This window comes from Erpetoichthys calabaricus, chromosome 15 (assembly GCF_900747795.2).
Source record: "Erpetoichthys calabaricus chromosome 15, fErpCal1.3, whole genome shotgun sequence".
NCBI lineage: Eukaryota > Metazoa > Chordata > Cladistia > Polypteriformes > Polypteridae > Erpetoichthys > Erpetoichthys calabaricus.
This window is the reverse complement of record NC_041408.2, coordinates 3589147-3605000: the sequence shown is the minus strand read 5'-3', so window position 1 is coordinate 3605000 and position 15854 is coordinate 3589147. Positions and strand designations below refer to the sequence as shown.

The window sequence follows — 15854 nt, the reverse complement described above, 5'->3', positions numbered from 1 at the left end:
TGGTCCTTTATCCAATACAATGATTAGAGGAATCTCAAAGCATATAAAAAGGGGGGGGGGGGGTTGAAAATCAGGATTAAATTAGGGGAAGAAAATACGAAGTTTTGTAAAGCAGAAGTATAGAGAAAGGTTGGGTAACCACAGAAATGTAGGTTGCTTATGTCCACTCAAACAGTTTAAATAGTCCAAAAAAGGAACAAGCCAAGGAAAATGTAATGAAAGGCAGTCCTCAGAAGCAACAAGAGACAAAATAAATCAAGTTATGAATTTGGCACAAAAACCGATGGACAAAAATGAGAGGTGACAATGTAATGGCTAGGAAATGAGTTAGTTAACACAACTTTAGCTAGAAAGATAAGGTGGCAAGACACTGTAGACATGTTCACTGAAAAAAGAGGAAGAAAAAAAAAAAAAAAAACATTACAGGAAAAAATGAGATAGAACTGTGAACTGAACTGAACTGAATGGCAGTGATTCCTACCTTAAAGGTACAACCAAAAGTTACTATCTATTACCAATTGTGCTAAAATCAGGAAAAGGGTATATAATGACACATTATTGAAGTCTAAAAGAAAGGTGAGAACAGCAGAGAAAGAGGTCAGATTAATCTAATTTAGACTCCTTAAACACTGGAAGGAGCAGGTCCAGGACAAACACTACACTGTGGCACAATAAAACTACCAGAATGGAATACAATCAGAAAAAGTAGTAAGATAAATAGGTATCAGCCTCTACAACCCCAAATCTTTATGTTCTTATAGGACAAACAAGATAGGAGTTAAAAAGTAGGCCCAAACCAACATCAGCCACTTGGGACAAAATCTGTAAGAAATTAAACAAATTTTAAATGCCCCCAGTGCAAAGGTGGAAATTGCCAGTCTCAGTTATTCCTGATAATTCACAGGAGTCCAAGACTGAACTTTATGCATTGTGCCAATAACCTGGAAATCCATTCAGGTACTTTTAAGACAAGTAGAATGTTAAGTGTCCTTTCTCATTGGATGCAGGTGGTTGGTTATCTTCATGCGCAGACGCTTTGAAAAAAAGAAAAAACAAATATTAGAAATATTTAACCTCTGTACTCCCTCAATTACTACACAGCCTGCACATAAACAGTGCTATCCTGCTACAGGATAATGCCTCTGTGTAAGATTCTTATGGCAGATCTCTTCTTCCATTTCAACCCAACCCTTACCAATGACGCCCTTTTTACCTATGTGGAAGGTTATTTTGCGATGGCCCATTCCCCACCGGGGGGTTTATTCCATGCTTTTTGTATCCAACCTTTTTTAATCCTTAAGGCACTGTCTTCACTTCTCACAAACATCACTATTTTGCTTAGTCTCTTCTTGCTCTTCTTGATTGAGCCTCTGTTTGTTTCTCTTTCTCATAGACAAGAGCGTCCTGCATTAACCTGAAAACAAAAAGTGAAGAAATCAAGTTGTTTGCCAGGCATAAATATAAGTTGTAAAACAAAAAGAGTTGCAAACAGACATATTAACTACATATACACAAAAACAACATCACCTTGAGATTGTATAAAAATAAAAATTAAATGACAAAGATGGAAAGTGTATTGTCGTCAGGACATGTTAGAAGTTCTCCTGGTGATGAACACACAACCACTATACAGTAAATTGAAATATTTTTCTGAAACATATCGTACCATAAATGGCAAAACCATCCAATTTTATAGCCTTAAAATGGTGTAAGACAAGAAATAGTTGAAAAAACAAAAGCTTTGAATGAAATTTGTGGACTTGTAATTTTTCTCAAAAGTATATCTGAAACCGGTTTTCCCCAAATAGTTAACTTTTGCAGTATCTTCAGGTTAAAAAAAATAAAACATAAGGACCTATTTAAAAAAAAAAAAAAAGACATAATAAAAGGACTAATGCATTAAAGGAGGGTTTAAGCAAAGACATTGGCAATATTCATAGGACAATTCATTCTGCATATCCCACAACTCTAAGTAAAATAAATAAAACCAGATATAATTACTGTTTAAAACACATTTACATATATACCTCCGATCCCTGTTGAAACAATAGCAAGAGTGCTGTTCTAAGTTAGTTTTTCTACAATCCTCTTCAAGCTGCTTAACTAAATCTTCTGGGCTTTTCTCCTCCAGTTTTTCTATTCGATGCATTTCTTGGCACACCACATCTTTTTCAATGTTATTCCATCTGCACTGAGGAACCATTACACTCTTAAGAAAAGAAGAAAAAGTAAATCAGCAATTAGGCCTTATGGGAATGTCACCATTTCCTGCTTTATTTCGGTCTTAAAAATACCATAATCAATAAATGAATATGGCAGGGAAAAGGGGTGATACGAGAACTCAATAAACTTTTACTTTACAGAAAAGAAGTAGCAACCTTATATCGCTTATCCTGTTCCTTTTTGAGAGTCTCCAGGAATTTAATTTCCTGCTCTCGCTCTCGTTTCTTTTGCTCCCTTTTCTCCTCTATTTGTTGCCTTTGGAACTTTCCAAGCCTGAAATATCAAATGATGAGATAGTGAAAACAACAGGAATCATGGCTTCATATTTTAATATGAAGAGGCGCAATACTGAAAAATAAAGTTTTAACTGAGGACAGCATCCTAGTGATCTTCATGAACTTTCAAAATCGCCATTACTTTTATTATTTCCTCCTTCGGTTTTACATTATTTAAACAGACACATTTGAAGGAGAGCTCTCTATCATTCAGGCAAATCTACACCACACCCAAATAAAATAATGAATCTCTTCTAGAACACAGGAGTACAGCAAGGCATCGTAAAAATTAAAAAAGTAAACTAATTTCCTCAATGTGCACTCCTCCAATTTTCGGGAAACATTACTTAATATTTTACCAAAAAACAGATGTTTTGCCAAGTCGGACGACGATGTGTGGATTATGTGCTACATGTAACATAAGATTACTTTGTGGATGTTTCAGTATTTTTGCTATGGTTCAGTATTGGTCTACATAAATGCCCATAAGAAACAAAACATCGTTGGGTGGAGTACTCTTTTAAATTGCTTCTTCTATTCAGATTCAAATTCTATTAACCATTAGAAACAAACCCGATAAAAATAATTCTAAAAGAATGCATTTATATGCATGGATTACTGTATAATACAATGTAAAAAAAAAAAAAAAAAAAAAAAAAAAACTATACTAACATAAAGGGTTACTTTTTAAATACATATTTGTTATTACATTAGTAGTTAATAAATTATGCTATTTTGGTAATATTAATATTGATTATCTAAAGTGAGTGAAAAAAAACATCTACATTGTCTAAAATATATTAGGGAAATATAAAAATTGATCAAATAAAAATCCGTGGCTACGTACTCCATACAATTCTGTCTCCTAATGGCCTCTTTTTCCATCTCCTTTATAATAGCCTGTCTTCTTTCCTGTTCCATGATGTTGTGTATTCGCATATTCTCAGCTTTCACCGTTTCTTGTACCTGCTTCTTCAACCGCCTTTGTTCTTTTTGTATTGCATGGCACTGGGCAGCCAAAAGGTACTAGGCAAAGACAGAAAGAGAGCAGCTTTAACATTTAAAACAAAAAATTTGATATTAAGGTCCAAATAAAGCAATAGCCACGTGTACAAGTAACTAGATATGAGAAGAAATTGCTTTACCCCATCCTTGGAAATAAGTATAGTCAATTTCCTGGCCAGTTTTAGTTTATTGGGGCAAAAACACCATTAAGATTAAACAGAAGAAAATTTTGCATTAGAACTTAGAACAAATGCTCATTGGCAAGAGTAAAAGGTCACGGTTTTGAAGAAAAGAGGTGGTAAATGAGAAAGCAGTAAGCAAATGATGCAGACTATCATTTATTTTGTATATTGCGCCTGGGCACTGCACAGTTTTAACTACATCTTGCACTCACCTACAAGCCTAATATGGCTGCACCTCTCTAACTGTTTAAGACTGAAGGTCTTGTCTGTACTGGATGAATTGTGATTTGTTTTAATGTTTATATTTATCTTGAAATTCTGTAAAGTTTTAATTTCCCTTTGGGGACAAATAAAACTATTGTCTATTTAAATATGTGATACTGATGCACTTATTTAATAACCATTTTGTATTTGTATGATAATGCTTTACTGGCAAACCTCCAATCACAAACATGCACACTAATTTATGTGATTGTCAGGCTTATAAAGGACCAAATATCTGCAGTTACGATTCTTAAGATGTTCTGCCAATGACACCTGTGATCCTGTGAAGAGACCAGCACAAGTTTATGGTGAAATCATAACCGGATGTTTAAAAGCTAGTAATATCATATAGAACCTTTCTATATCAGCAGCATAGTGCCCCTCACAAATTCAGCACCCTAGGCTTAAATAAACAGACCAAATGTACATTCATCTGTTTGATTTTCCTCCCATATCCTCAAAGACGTGCATGTTAGGTTAATGGACAACTGCAAATTGTCCCGAACGTGGGTATGTGCAGGAGTTGGCATCCTATTCAGGGTTAATTTTCTATTTTTATAACTGGCAACTTAGGCAAATTGGTAAGGGTTACATCAAGTAATTGGAGATGGAACTGGTAAACTTAAACCACAATCATGAGGGCACATTGAATATCTGTCAATGTAGAGAACTGTGGCACAGTTATGAACCCAGATACATTTTGCCAATAAAGACACCTGGAGAGAATGTTTACTAGTCCAAAGATGCCTTTGTACAGTCCTGAACAGTGTTTCACTCTCACACATAAACATTTGAGTTTGCCATTGGTTCACTATGACAACACCAATTCACCTTACCTGCATGTCTTTGGGAAGGTGGGAGGAAAACCCATTCAGGGATGAGAATGTGCAAAACTCTGCACAAAAGATTCTAACACAAGACTCAAGGCCCGTTAGGGGTCAGTATTACTCACTGCTTTACCGTAACTCCATAAAATGCCAATAAACTCAAAAGAAAACGTAACTGCCACCAGAGTGTTTCTGGTTTCTTTAACCAGACCTTAAGTTTCACATGGTAAAAAAGGCACTTTAATTATTAATTTTTGGGTCTTTACCCCAATATGGAACTATACCTTGTTTAACCTCCTCATTTCATCTTCATAGTCTACTTTGAGATCTTCTTCAGTCTTCAAATTTTCTCTCTCTCCCAAAACATCATCATCATCTTCCTGTTCTGGTTCATCTGCTTGTACCTGTGGCATTGCAGCCTTTACTTCATCTTGTGCCTCCTATGAGTTTGAATATAGAATAGTTTGGTGAGAATATTTCCCTTTTGTAAAACTACCAAACTAAAAGGACAACATTCACAAAAGGATCACCTTAGCTATGCAAAAAAGTAGTGTTTTTAGTGAGGAAAAAAAAAAAAAAAAAAAAAAAAAAAAAAAAAAAAAAAGACATTTGTTTATTGTTTTTCAAATGCTCATAAATCTGAAACCCATTTGCCCAAACAAAAAACGGAGTCTCCGTTATGTCCCTTGGAAAAATTGCAGCTCCTATGTTAATAAAATTTTTCTTAATCAGACATCACCCAAAACTCTCACATTAAAAATAATGGATTAAGGTTTCCTTTCTTATTTACTTATAAATCCTCTATGATCTTTTAGCTTGGCTATTTCAGCATCTTGATGGAGTTTACATTAATACACAAGAGGTGGCTCCAAATGCATCTATGTGCAACTAAACCCTGTAAATGACTCATGCCTATTATAGACTAGGGATAGTTTATGTCTTGTGCAAGGATTTTACTGCAAAATAAAGTCTTTAAATTTGCAACTTGCGCATGGGCTTGGAGAAAAGGGGAAAAAAAACACAAAAACATAAGGAAATGGTAAACCAGAGGATAGAACTCCAACCTCACTTTTCCAGGAACACTAATTTAATTACACTTACAAAAACATATGTCAGTATAACTGGCGACTCTAAACTGGTTCACTGCCCAGGTGTGTATGCTGTAATAAACTGGTATCCCATGTTATTTCTTACCTTGTGCACAGTGCTACTCAGAAGCTTTTGCTCCTTGTGATTCCTATATTAGATTAAATATGCCTCAAAATATGGATGGACATACATTCACAAAATGGTGCAATTTATAAACTGGTTTGCTTTTGGTTTTTACCTTTGTAGAGGTTAATTATAGCTAATTAATGGAAAACGGAAAATGAAGTTTTCAGTCGGAACATCTTTAGAGGAGGAAACAAATGGAGTGTGCTGCAGTCCATCTAAGATCAGACTTGTCCATAAGCCTACAAAAATATGTGTTTAAAACTACCATGCATGCTTCTGGAATGTGGAAGGAAGCCAAAAAAAACTCAATAAAAGACCAAAGGGAACAAGAAAAAGACAAGAGTTATTCCTTAAATGAAATCTGGGTCTCTAGAGCTTTGAGTCAGCACTGCTGACCTTTGCGTGATGCTCCAGGTTTCATGCAACTCTGTTCTGGATAGGCAGTTGTAGAAAATGGATGAATTTACTTTACAAGAGGGATGAAAACAAAAAAACATACACCTCCATAAGACAAAATTTAGTTAAAAACTGAGAAATCTGTTGTACCAAAAACTCGAAACCCTACTGTTCCTCAGAGCTGAGGTTCATTCTGCTGTGCTAATTAACCAATCTTTATTTGGAGTGACTGAATTTGTTTTGTAATTCGATTCATAACTTGCAACACTGTAAAGTGCTTATTAAAATACATAAAAAGAGTCGATGCATATGCATAGTACAAAACACACAGAAACATCAATAAAATACCACATTGGAGAAGTAAGATAATACAAAGAAAAAAAAACATGCTGTTTTTTTAATCCAGAAAATACCCATTGTTCAGTCTGGATTTTAACAGCTGTGACAAAATAGTTTTTGTTAATACAACGAAGTCAAAATGAGACAACAGAAATGTAAAACTGAAGGGACCTTTGCTTTATTCCCTTTCTCACTGATAACAGATGCAATCTCTGGCTGTCTTTCCATAATAGGCTGAGAACTCCTCCAAAGTCTATGAAGCTCTGCAGGCGAATACATTGTGACCTTTGGTGCTGCACTCAGGGGTCCCATATTTTTTCTAATAGTTGTAACTCTTGGGAACAATCTGAAAGTAATGTTTATTTGTGAAAGAATTGCAATATTTTAAAAATTCTGTTATAATTGTACTGTATTAATTAAAAGCTCTGAAGGTATTTACAAGTTTTCTAAAAGAAAAAAAAGACTGTCAAAAATGGCAAAGATAAGGAAGTTTAATTTATTTACTACCAAAAAAAAAAAAAAAAAAAAAAAGATGCTAAGGATATTTGTGTCATTACTGTCACAGTCAGAGCAGAGTTACATTTTAATGCCAAAAAAAAAGACCATACTGAATATTTTTCTTACAAATGCAGTAAATCAATAGTAAGCAGAATGAAGTCATTATTTGAGGAAATTTTCAAAATAAGAAGGATTTAAGTTTTTAAATAAAGTGACATACCTCAAGATAGCTTTCTGTAAAAAAAGATTTCATACTAACTCTAATTCCATTCTGAGAAACAAAACTTAAGATTCTCTCTGAAAATAATTCTCCTCCACTGATTAGACTTTGAAACATTTCAATGCTGTCCTAAACAAAATAGCTTTAGAAAAAGCTTTAATTTTTCTTAATAAACCAGCATTTTATATGAGCAAAAGTCAGATGTGTGCAGGAGATTCAGCAGCTCTGTGTCAGTCAAGGTGACCAAGTAATTTAAACATACATCCTTGTGGCTACAAGTCCAATTTGTTAAGTCGATACACAGCATTACATATGTGAAAAAATACTTAATGACCGGCTGGGTCTGCAGGTCTCTCGATATGAAGAGTCCTTAAAAGAGATGTGTACAAACATCAATGAACTAAAGCAGTGGTGTAAAAAGGAGGATACATTTTTCCAATACAACGTAAGTAACTGAGACACAGAAAATAATTACCTGAAGGTTAATAAATAAATAAATAAATAAATAAATAAATAAACCTATATATACACACATACGTTATGTATTTTAATGTTAATGGCATGAAAATGAAATTACTATTAAAGCTGTAGCCTAGCAGCAACAGCTTCTGAATCCCTGTTACTTATCCTGTAGGTGTTACTTCACTTTCCTTGTAAACAGCTGAAGTGTACACATTAAACTAATATAACAAAGATATATGACAAAACGTTAAATAGAAAACCAACAATTACCTGGTAGTTTCAAAATGGAAAACTGGATCGAAAGATTGTTCTTTTTTATATTTTTCCTTCCACGGATGCAACATCTACAAAAGGAAGTAAAAACAAATGTGAAGCAAAGGACTACATATATTTCTAGAAGCCATATGTTTTTTTTTCCCCTCCACATTTCTCCTGCATATCTACCAATAATAAATAATAATAATGTGAACTTGGATATTACATATTCCTGTACTTGGCTGGTAGCACTGCTATCATTACCGCGAAAGGAGCTATCTCCGTACCAGAAGAACAGCTTGTCCGAGGATGGCAAAGGGAATATCTGGAGCAAGGATAAAAAGCAAGGTGGACACAATTCAAAACTGGCCAGCCATGATTGCTTTTTAAGTTGAAGAAACTATCTCCTCTCATGGCAAGCTGCTCAAGTTCAGGTACTGTGGTATTTTGGGTACTGTAGAGAACCAGCTTAAACCTATTTCAGATGCTGTTGAATGCTGGAATGGGGCCTGGTCCACTGTGGTACAATACTGAGCAGGACTGACCAGACCTCCTTATAGCTAGTAACATATTCCAATTCCTCCTGGAGGATTTCAAGTATTTCCCAGCTAGCCACAGGATATAAAACTCTTTAGTGTGTAAATAAGGTCTGCCAATCAGTAGTAATCCCGGTGTGCATTCTTTAACACCTTTCCATATTAGGACGTCTAGCTTTGGAGGACAGTTACTCAACTCAAGGGTTTGCCTTATAATCACCATATGCTTTGAAACACAGTAATTAAGTCAAACCAGTTTTAAAAAACTAATTTATGCTGCCTGCCAAAACAGGCCAAAGACATGTACTCTATAGTTTTCCTTTATAAAATATTATTAGGATTTCTATTAACCTTTGCCACGTGGATTGTTATTGTGAGCTCCATCAAGTGATTGTGAGCTCCATCAAGTGATTCTTACACCAGCCATTTAACATTACTGCTCATTAGAAATCAAACAATTTAACAAACACAATAAAGGACAATGACAAAAACTGAAGAACTTGTGCCATCTCTTTCTCTCTATATATATTTGTCTCTATCTCTGTATATAATAGTGTATATTATACATAGAGTGCCCAACAAAAACATCTGAGAAAAACAAACCACAGGGATAATGTGCAAAAGCAATAGCAACCACACACAGAATTAAAACTCAGTGGGAGAACACCGCTAATCTTTATGCCGTGATGCTGCCCTGGAGAAAAATGATTAGAATCAAAACCATAGACTATGCTCTAAAAACAGAGCGAATTAAAGAATGAAACATAGCATACTGAACGAGTCTAGGACATTACAATGATTAAAAAGTTTGAAATTTTATTAACGTGGCCATTGTCCATTTGACAAGTGCTTTTAAAATGCCTGTATGTTAGAATAATCTAGATGCAAATGAGAACTTCAACCAATATATAGACATGACTTTTAAGAAGGTAGAACTGGCTGATAGCTCAGACACTAGATATTAAACAAGACAGCTGACTTACTGTAGTCTTTGCTTCTAAACTACTAGGTGATTTCGAGAAAGTCACTACACTTCTCTGTGCCTCAACTGCAAAATATATACAATGAGCTGTCAAATGATTTATATTTTTGATCGTCACAAAAGGTCACCGGATTAATCACGTTTAGCTAAACTAGCTCAGTAATGTCCAATAGTCCTCTGTGAAAGGGAGGGCAGAACTACTTAGCTGCTCAAACTGTAAAATCTTGTGCCTTTCACATAAATCCTTAATACATGACACAATTGTCCTATGTGAAGGTAATATGCAAGAATTGTCAGATCACCCTAAATGTCATCACTCATCTATAACTATAAAGGTCTGGAATGTGATGCAATCCATTTTGCAATAACTAGCTGCAGTTAATGCTTTTGCTATTTCATTCATGTCCATAACTTGCATCCTACATTTATGGATTGTAGTCTACTAGAGATTTTGCTGCCGAATGTTAAAGCTTTTAATAACAGCATCATGCATGTTTTGCTTTTAAAATGATACAGCAGACATACTTCTGTGATATTTAAATTTGCCCAGACTACATTTTTACTTAACAACGTTGTCCTTTAAATCAAAAGCAACCATCAGAAATGTCATATTTCTCAGGCATCATAAACAGACTAGATCAGAGTTCTCAAACCATTAAATTAAAGCCCTCCAAAATGCTATCCAATTTGGTCAACACTAATATAAACCTACTTGCATGTTTATTTAAAAAATACGAAATTTAAACAATCTTTAAAAATTGATTTTTTTTTTTTTTTTTTTTTTTAAATGTGACCTCAACAAGGCCATAGCCTGAGTTTGAAAACCATCGACTTAGACAGCAAAGGGTGCAACACGGCACATACCTTAAATGCGGTTAAAGAAAAATTATGCATTAAACCTTTAAAATTAATTGCATTAACTTTGGCAGCCCTCAGGGTGCTCATGTTTAAACAGTAAAGGTTTAAATAGGTTTCATCAGTTCATTTTAATAATGCTTATTGTATATGTACTTTTTCTATATTACATAATTCAACCAATATACATACTAGACTTTTTTCTTACAGTAAATATGAGAGAGAAAAAAAAAACACAAAAAAGCAAAACACTGGAACATTGATAGCCAAACCTAACTTGATTTACTTCATACAGGCAAAAAAATTGTCCACAGGGAGTCTTCTAAAGGTAACAGTATATAAACCTCATAATATCTAGTTTATGGACATTGAGAAATTAATCTCTGCATTGTATACAGTTTTGATGCAAACTTTAATGGCAAAAAATGCACAGTGCATATTGGAGCATACAGACATTTGTCACATATTCCCCAATCATGGACATTCAACCAAATGGAACAGCATTATAACTCAGAACCAAATGGATATGTCCCAGTCAGTTACAATGTAATGGGGGACTTTATAAATTATTTTTGCAGTTATGTGGCTTAATTTTAAAGGTTAAAGCAAAAAATATGCATAAAAGAAAATGCCTAGTTGTTTAAGGTGTTAAAAATTCATAACTTTTCACAAGAGCCAACTTAGTTAAAACTTCACCCATATTAAAATATTCTCAACTTTGTTAAATAAAACTTCACCCTTCTATGGGAACAAAATGGAATTCATGACCAACAGTACTCTCCCAAGTGTCCAGAAATTTATTAGCCATGTATACATGAAGCCATGAGACATTCTGTTCCAAGGGTTCACACAACACAAGTTTCTCAAATTTGTTTTATTCAGCGAAACTCACATCCAGCTTTTTGACAGGTCTGGATGAAGGACAGAAATCAACCCTGAATGAGGTACTAACCCAATGTATGGACCTCCTCTACTGTAACTAACTTATGGAGCTTAAGAGTACATGACAAAAATGTCACACAAAAGAAAAAGCAGCAAACACTGTACAGGGGAGGATTTCAGGTTTATGATCCAATTAAAAAAAAAAAAAAAAAGTTACTTAAATTTTGTAGTCACCCTAATTGTTTCCTGTCTGACATCTCTTATTATTACCACACTTATTTTAACTTCACCTGTTTGTCTGGTACAAATCTTGTAATTGATATTTAACCCACCTCCTACTGTCCAAAGGACTTGAAATTTTTCACACTTACTTCTGATGACAACACATGATTCAATAATGTTTCACTAATTGATCAATTAATTAATGTTATTCTTATTAAGAAATGAAATTTTCATATGAAGAATACTTCAAGATTTCACCAATAGACGGCGCTAGTAACGTTCATCAACCAACATTCATAAAACACTTCTTAAAATCTTAGCAAAAGTGCCCACGCTTATATTTTACGAGTGATGTATGAGAGACTTTTTTAGTATACTTTTAACTTAACATAAGCATGGTTTTTAAAAAAAAGTATTTATATTATGAGATATATATATAGTACTAGGGTGTTTTACCGTGTTAGGAATTATGAATGTAGAGAAAAGCCAAGCAAAATGACACCTTTTATTGGCTAACTAAAAAGATTACAATGCAGTTACAATAGTTAGCCAATAAAAAGGTGTCATTTTGCTTGGTTTTTCTCTGAGATATAGAGATATGTGTGTGTATATATATATTATAGTATTATGATATATATTTATTATTATAGTATGATATATATTTATTATTATAGTATGATATATATATATATATATATATTACATAATCTATATACACACACTGCTATTTAACGGAAAAGCTTTACCATTAACGTCTATGTACAAATATAGCCATGGACACGTTTTTACCCATTGATTCACGTTAAGAAAAGTGAGAAATCAGAACCTCCATACTAAATCTGGATTTTAACAAGTAAGTAAACTATAATAAACAGTACCCCTTTATTAAGGATAACCTGCTTTATTTAAAAAAAGACAACGAAAACTGCATCCCGCAGTACAAGCTTTCTAGTTTCTAACCCGAAGACCCCTATTCTGGCTGATACATAGGAAATGGAGTTGTTTAAATGAAATAAATAATACAACAGGTGAGTCTGAATTACTCCAGTTTCCGGTAAACACCATTGTATGCTTCAATGTATCCTCCAAACAATAACACAAACGAAAGGTACCGTAAATATGAAACAAACAAGCCTGTCGTAACAGCGACATTAAACGACGCACCCAAAACTTACCGCTTTCTGTACCTTAAATCCAAACATTCCGAAACCTAAATGACGTCAGTGTGTAATATGTTATCGGATTTGTTATGTGGGGGGGAAAAAAATCCTTCTAGTGTTATGAACTAGATAAGCTCGAACGTTACGTATCATCACCTGCCAAAACATTCAATGAGGACAGAACACGAAAGCATGTCCATAAATATGTCAGGCGCGAATCGAATACTTGCAGTGATTGGTTGAGAGAGGCCACGTGTCTGGATGCGGACACCCGCGAGATTTCGCGCTTATTTGTTGTTAATCGTAATAATAGCAGGTCGGGCTTGAGTTGTTTGTATGCTAAGGCATTTTAAATGTTATACATTTTCAAGGGTGTACTTACGCTGTTGTATTTCGCGGTTGTACAGTTGAATGTAATGCAGAGTCATAATGTCAGACACCTGGTTTAAGAGGGCTGTCCGCGCTCTCCGGTATCATGTAAGTATAATCTGCCATAGCATCCATCTCCGAATAAAACTGGTTAGAAAATGGATTGATAGTTAAAATTTTATGTTATATAACTGGAATTATATTTTAAGATATCTTTCAATCAAGATGGCATTTGGTGCAGTTTATCATATTATTGTGCTTGTATTCTGAATTTTTTTTTTGTTCTTTCCAAATTGTTGTGGCTGCCTTTAATGGAGCAAAAGGCAATGGGCATTTCTTAACCATTGACTGGCTTGTGGTGCATATGGCTTGCCTGTGAAAAACTTGAACCAGAAGTGCAAATGTGGGATTTAAGCACACACACACAAAAAAAAAACCCGGGGGCCTCCATTTTAATGGCGAGCATAAGGTGCCTCAGGCCTTCACGTCTAATCGCTAAACTGAAAAGTTCGGGCTGCGCAGGTCCATACAGTTAAAGGTAAACCAAGACCACTGTAAGGTCAGCTGAGGTATTTTAGTAATAATTTTAAATTACTGATGGAAGCTTATGTACTTATTTGGGACAGCATCTAGCCCCTAATTCAGAAAAGGCCATTGGATTAGTGTATTACGTTTTGGTACGCGTAAACCCACGCCGTTAGTCCCGAGTATGCACATGTGTGTAATGTATTTATTTAAAACGTTATTCGTGTATTCATTTTCAAACCTGCACCCTCTTCCTCAAGGTTGAGACGTGCCAGTTGGTATATCGGTGAAACGGGGGTAGCGATAACCAACACTGAGAAGAAACACTTAGTAGTAAGAAAAAACTAGCGTACCCTTTTTTATGGAGGATTTTTATGATTACGTTTTCTTTCCACTTCTAGTAGTTTCTTCCTTGGTTTTTGAAACCACTATAATTTTTTTCCATATGTCCACGCGATAAGATCATAATTGGCATGTAAAAAGCACCTCGAAAACGAAGAATTTGCCGTTTCCTTTAAGGATTCTTAATTGTGTATATCCCACGCGAACGTTCCCTACACCTGCGTCCGCATCCACGGCATCTACTGCCATCTCAGCGGAAAATGTCTTCCAGCGAGTAGGCGGTTAGGGAAGTCCCGCGCAGCCTGGGCAAGTCAAACACCGCGACACGTCCCCCTTTCATCCAATCACAGATCACGCTTCTGTCACGCAACGTTATATATGTCGATACTCGCGGTTTTTTTTGGACAGTAGTTGCTGTAGATAAGTAAGTATGGTTGTGCAGATTACTGCTCTTGTGTTTCACACAATTATGAGTATTAATATCAGAAATATTTGGTTTTTTCACTGTAGGTAACCAAGATTACAATTCATGTGCACATTTTGTAATACTCTTTTGATAAGCTTGAGAATGGCACGTCGTGCAAAAAAGGTCCTCAGTACATCATGTACCAAAAAAGTAAATTGTATTTTTCCTGTGTGCTTTGACTGCGAACTAAATATAAAGAGTTAATAAATGTATTCGTTTTAGTTGTCACATCTTACAATAATATATTCGTTTTAGCTGTCACATCTTACAAAGTCAATTTCTTGCAAATTAAGCCAGTTGTTTTGGCATCGCTCGACTAAGTTGGTGTTGGGTCCTTTGATAAAGCGCGTGTCTGTTGACAAATACTGTAGTTGATGCGTTTGCTCGCTGGCATCAAGCGCTGCTTAATCTGGACTTGTAGTGGCAGCCAGTAGTTGTTGATCATAACCGAATGGCGATGACAACCAGGAGGACGCAGACGGAGGAGTTTTAATGTTAGAAAGTTGCTTTACGTTAAAATATTGTATGTGGTGAAATGTAACGGAAACCCGTTGTCTCCGCAGAGAGCTGTAAACGGAGGGAAATGGCTCTGTGCTTTAAAGATTCTTTAACTCGCATCATAATATAAAACATAACAGTATTAGCATCATATTAGTGCTTCATCAAGATGTAAATAAAAGAGTGGAGTTAGAAAATTTATGTATGGTGTCAAAATAATGGATTGTTGCAGTAGCTTAATCATGCAGTTGTTTAAAGTAAAATGCTAACTAAATAATGCCATGAGGCACTTGTCTACGTTTGATAATCCAGTGAGTTTTTATGTGCTTCTCCAAGTTTTCTAGGATGCCAGATGGGCCGGAGTGAAACAAGAATAAAATCTTTGTTGTTTGTAAAATTATTTTATTTTGCTTTCTACTGGTTTTATATCTGCTTTTACACATTTGTAATTCAGTTAGGAAAAGACAGAGTTGCTATAGATAATAAAAGGGAAAAATTAGGCAAAGAACAGTAATTCAGTGTAGGGGACAATAACCTAAGTATTGTGTCTGAAATATTGGTTTTAGTTTGTAAATCACCTCTACCTTTTTCCCCTTCTACATTTCATGGCTCGATTAAATGCACCAGTTTTCAGTCACTTGTGTGATTACATCTTGCCTGAAGAAGGGGCCTGAGTTGCCTCAAAAGCTTGCATATTGTAATCTTTTTAGTTGGCCAATAAAAGGTGTCATTTTGCTTGGCTTTTCTCTACTTGCACAAGTGTCATATCCAAGAGACAATTTTATGTCAAAACTTGTAGCTGAAACACAAATTTAAAGTTGCATTATTTAATTTTGCCTGCTCCATTTAAGGAAAT

The 15854-nt window shown here is 34.9% G+C and overlaps 1 protein-coding gene across 1 annotated transcript in view; it reads right to left on the bottom strand.

The window, feature by feature from the left end:
* brox (BRO1 domain and CAAX motif containing) overlaps positions 1 to 15854 on the bottom strand; it is a 445085-nt gene that overhangs the window by 350195 nt on the left and 79036 nt on the right. The gene's annotated exons all lie outside the window — the stretch shown is intronic.